Source organism: Pseudophryne corroboree, chromosome 4 (genome assembly GCF_028390025.1).
Source record: "Pseudophryne corroboree isolate aPseCor3 chromosome 4, aPseCor3.hap2, whole genome shotgun sequence".
NCBI classification, from domain to species: Eukaryota; Metazoa; Chordata; class Amphibia; order Anura; family Myobatrachidae; genus Pseudophryne; species Pseudophryne corroboree.
In genome coordinates this window covers 482,600,159-482,606,158 of record NC_086447.1, presented here as the reverse complement: position 1 = coordinate 482,606,158, position 6,000 = coordinate 482,600,159, and positions in this window count along the sequence as shown.

Below are 6,000 nucleotides of genomic sequence, written 5' to 3'. Positions count from 1 at the left end.
GATATGCTCCCTGAGTAAGTTCCTACAATCTTTTTATATTTCTAACAGATAAGTCCCTTATGATTGTATATTTTACTAACTCAATAATTTCCTTGTTAAAAAGAAATATATATCAGAAACTACTAGAAATTAATGCTGTATACTAGTATACAGCTATATAGCAGCTAGAGCATTATTTAGAATCTCACATTTTATTTTCCTCTGTAATAGGACACCTAGGAGGGCCTGGGAGAGGTATGTATATCATTGTGACATGTATTATAGGATATAGAAATATCAATGTGTAAATGTTGTGATTGAGCATCAGATGTTTTAAACTTTGCTTTTTTTATTATTCTTTTCTAACAGCTCTTATCTGCCCTATGAGTAAGTACCTACATTCTTTATTTCATTTTCTAACAGATAAGTGCCTTATGATCGTATATTTTAATAATTGAATTAGTTACTGGTTTTAAAAAAATGTACATCACAAAGTAACACAAAGTAATGCTGAATACTGTTATATAGCAGGTATAGTATGATTTACATACTCACACATTTTCTTTTCCTCTATGTGTAGTACACCATTAGTTGCATGCTCCCTAGAGAGGTATGTATATCACTGTAACATGTGTTATGGAATATAGAAGTTACGTATCTATGTGCAAATGTTGAGCATTAGATATGGTTTCAACGTTATTATTCTTCTTTCACTAACAACGCTGATCTGCTCCCTGAGTAAGTACCTACATTTTTTTATATTTCTAACAGATGTCACTTATAATTGTACATTTTAATAACTTAATCATTTCCTTGTTAACAAAAATGTACATCACAAAGTAATGTTGGATACTGTTATATAGCAGGTATAGTATGATTTACATACTCACACATTTTCTTTTCCTCTATGTGTAGCACACAATTGGCAGCATGCTCCCTAGAGAGTTATGTATATCGCTGTAACATGTATTATGGAATGTAGAAATAATGTATCTGTGTAAATGTTAAGCATTAGATATAGTTTAAATGTTATTCTTTTTTTACTAACAGCTCTGATCTGCCCCGAGTAAGTACCTACATTTGTTATAAATCTGCAGGCTCTGTAACACCTTAACATTTATTGCAGTGCCAGACTGGTGCACAAAGGGCCCTCAGGGGGAATGCAATGGTAGGAGCCATTGAAGGGAGGTGTGGTCAGCTGATTGAAGGGGTGTGAAAGGTTATCACAATGCCCAACCTTATAATAGAGAGACCAATACAGTGGCTGACACATAAGAGAGTAATGCACTATTGGCAATATAATACAGAGCAATGCAATGACACCATATAATATAGAGAGCATTGCAGTGACTGTAATAATACAGAGACAACACAGTGACCACCAAATATAGGCAAGACAAACACTCCCTCACATAAACCTTTATTTACCAGTTTATTTCTCTCTTAAATCCTGTGGTCCACTTTGGTTCATGTAGTCATCCCCTGTTTAAAAAAAGGAAAAAATAAGCATAATTACACAGCAAGTTGGAGCAGGAAAAAAAACACATTTTGTTTCCCCCAGCACGTGAAAAATAGCAGTAACAGATTTAAATCCCACACAATATCTTAGAATTCAGAGATCTTGGTTACATATATCTGCACAAATGTATGTATAAGCCCCCAAGACACGTAAAGGCCTCTCTGTATATATTGGGGGTCCCTAGCGCCTTATTTAGGTGCAAGGCATGGCACCCCAAAAATCAGCCAGAAAGCCCAGGGCAGCATACCAGTGAAAAGACTATAATGTTAATAGATTAGTGTTAAGAAGCTGAAACTATAAAGAAAGTGATACAAAAATGAGATGTAATTAAAATAAGAAAGTGTTAAAGAAATTAGTATGTGCTAAGTGTTAATAAAGTGTAAAGGTATGCCACACTAAAGCCATTCAGCTCAGCCAATCCAGGGGCACCACATCCCACACCTCCACAACCCCATCTGGGTCTATGATTAACCAGCAAGGAGCCACATGATAATGGCTCCTTACTACAATATATCTAAGCTAAGAGCTACCTACCTTGGAGCAACCCTATAATGCTCCATATGGCATATCAGGACCTGCATCTCCTCCTAATGCAAGCTCCTTTCTGCCTCTCACAGCAAACATATTTAGTGGTAGATGCTCAATTAGCTTAGTGATATTATTCAGCTGCTTGAAAGGGAGGGGTTTTTCTAAGCAGGAAAAAACACATTTTGTTTCCCCCAGCACCCTGAATAACAGCAGTAATCAGATTTAAATCCCACACAATATCTTAGAATTCAGAGATCTTGGTTACATATATCTGCACAAATGTATATATAAGCCTTCAAGCCGTGTCAAGACACCTCTGTATATATTGGGGGTCCCTAGCACTATATCTATGTGCAGGGTGTGGCACTCCAAAAATCAGCATAATCCAGAAAGCCCAGGGCAGCATACCAGTGAAAAAACTATAATGTTAATATATTAATGTTAAGACGCCGAGGCTATAAAGAAAGTGATACAAAAATGAGGTAGTAAGAAGCCATTATCATGTGGCACCTTGCTGGTTAATCATAGACCCAGATTGGGGTTGTGGAGGTATGGGACGTGGTACCCCTGGATTGGCTCACTTTTTGATTTAGATTGCAATACTGCTGTGTTGTGCTGTGTGCATCTGATATAGTTGAATTTTTTATTATTCTTTTTCTATCCGAGCTAAGATAGTATCTCAGTATGTACCTACATTCTTATTTTATATTTCTAACAGATAAATCACATAAGATCACATATTTTAATATTTTAATTAGCTCCTTGTTAAAAAAAAAAGTAAGAAACTGTTAATAATAATAATACATCACAAAGTAACAGAAAGTAATGCCATATACTGTTATACAGCAGGTATAGTATGATTTATATTTTTAAACATTTTCTTTTCCTGTTTGTAGCTGGATTTCTGATGATACCCTGTCTGCCATGTAAGTATATCACTGTAACGTGTATTAAAGAATATAGAAATAACTTATCTATGTGCAAATGCGCTTGAGAATCAGCTATAGTTTAAACTTTTTTTAATTATTGTTTTCCAACAGCCCTGATCTGCTATATGAGTAAGTACCTACATTCTTTCATTATATTTCTGACAGATAAGTCTCACTTGATCATATATTTTAATAATTATGCTGTTAAAAAATGACTTTATTAACTAACATAATACTGAATACTGTAATACAGCTATATAACAGATAGAGTATGATTTACATTCTCACATTTCCTTTTCGTCTATGTGTAGTACACTATCTGAGGACTGATCCTCAAAGTAAATATATCACTGTAACATGTTATATTATATAGAAATAAAGTGTCTATGTGCAAATGTGCTTGAGCATCAGATATAGTTTAAACTTTTTTGAATTATTACTGTTTCTAACAGCCCAGACTGGAGGCTTCCAGTGGTCCCCACCAAGTAAGTACCTACATTCTCTCTTTTTCTAACATATAAGTCACTTTTGACCATATATTTTAATATTTCAATAAGTTCCTTTGATTTAGATTCTCACACATTTTCTTTTCCTTTATGTGTAGAACACCATTTATCTCCTACAGAGCGGAGAGGTATGTATATCATTATAATGTCATATTACGGAATATAATAAAGCATATTTATGTTGCAATGAGCAAATGTGATTGTGCATCAGATATAAAAAGAAAAAAAAAGAAAAACACTCGGCGCTGACTCCTCAAGGGATCTCCTGCACATATATTGCACTATTCTGGGTATACTGCAGCTTCATATGGGAGACCACTTAATCTTCAATAGATGTACACAACCACAGAAAAATTATAAAAAAAAGCACTGTATAACCAAAATCAATTTATAACATTTAATCCCACAATAAAATTTACATACAACAACACATATATATACACACAGCCAGTGTTAAAATATATTATATTAAAATATAATGCACCATAGGACAATAAATAGAGGTTAGACATGAGAATAATCTCAATTTCATTCATAACTAATAATTAGTAAAACACTGGTATAGTATATTATTAGGCAGTCCAATACTAATGTTCATCAATGGCCCCTTATTGCTTTATGAGCATCCTTAGCTCTTCTCTCAGACACACTGTCACAGCATGAATAATTCAGCTAATAGCCTGAACAACCTGTGACGTTAAATAGTTAGTCAGAAGCTGTGTCCATGAATGTTAATAGGAACTGAGCACATGTACGTCCATAGGTTAGTTAATTAGTTAGCCAACAGTGTCCATAGCCTTTATTATAATTAGTGGGGTTAGCACCAGGTTAGTAAGTCAATCAGATCCACTTGGATTTACAGGTGGGCATGCACCACACTGATAAAGCACCCTAAAGCTTGGGGTCCAACGTTCTGTCCTGGACACTGGTCACTGGGTGGGCTTTGCTGTTATGGGATCTCCCCAACTAGCTGTATGCTTACTGTGTCAGGATCTCCCCAAGCAGCTCCTTCCTTGGGTCCCGCCACACCTCAGGTCCATTAGCAGAGATGTCCTGCAGAATGAATATAGTACCGAATCCGTGTGAATCAAGCCTCAATGCATTTCCCCGCCTTTGCAATCAGCAGCTTCCTGGTTGCAAATTGCAAAGGAAGCCGCTGATTGCAAAGGCGGGGAAACACATTGAGGCTTGATTCACACGGATTCGGTACTATATTCATTCTGTGGGACATCTCTGCTAATGGACCTGAGGTGTGGTGGGACCCAAGGGAGAAGCTGTTTGGGTGATCCTGACACAGTAAGCATACAGCTGGTTGGCGAGATCCCATAACAGCAAAGCCCACCCAGTGACCAGTGTCCAGGATAGAACGAGCTTGAGGGTGCTTTATCAGTGTGGTGCATGCCCACCTGTAAATCCAAGTGTATCTGATCGATTTATTAATCTGGTGCTAACCCCACTAATTATAATAAAGGCTATGGACACTGTTGGCTAACTAATTAACTAACCTATGGACGTACATGTGCTCAGTTCCTATTAACATTCATGGACACAGTTTCTAACTATCTAACGTCACAGGTTGTTCAGGCTATTAGCTGAATTATTCATGCTGTGACAGTGTGTCTGAGAGAAGAGCTAAGGATGCTCATAAAGCAATAAGGGGCCATTGATGAACATTAGTATTAGTATTAGTTACGAATGAAATTGAGAATATTCTCGTGTCTAACCTCTAATTAATTAGCTATTTATTGTCCTATGGTGCTTTATATTTTAATATAATATATTTTAACACCGGCTGTGTGTGTGTGTGTATATATATATATATATATATATGTTGTTGTATGTAAATTGTATTGTGGGATTAAATGTTATAAATTGATTTTGGTTATACAGCGCTTTATTTATAATTTTTCTGTGGTTGTGTACATCAGATGTAGTGTCAACCTTTTATTATTATTATTATTATTATTATTTTTCTAACAGCCCTGTGTGGAATGACCCTGTCCTCATTTTTGAGTAAGTACCTACATTCTTTCTTTTTCTAACAGATAAGACCTTTATGATTGTATATTTTAATCATTTAATTAGGTCCCTGTTTAAAAAATGTACATCACAAAATAACACAAAGTAATGCTGAATACTGTTATACAGCTATACATTTACATACTCACACATTTTCTTTTCCTCTGTAATAGGACACCTAGGAGCATATGAGGGAGGTATGTATATCATTTTAACATGTATTATGGATTATAGAAATAACATATCTAAATGCAAATGTTGTGATTTAGCATCAGATATGCTTTAAAGTTTTTTTTATTCTTTTTCTAGCAGCTCTGATATGTTCCCAAAGTAAATACCTACAATCTTTTTTATATTTCTAACAGATAAGTCCCTTATGATTGTATATTTTAATAATTTAATAATTTCCTTGTTAAAAAAATCTATATCAGAAAGTACTAGAAAGTAATGCTGTATACTGTTACACATCTATATAGCAGCTAGATCATTATTTAGATTCTCACACAATTTCTTTTCCTCT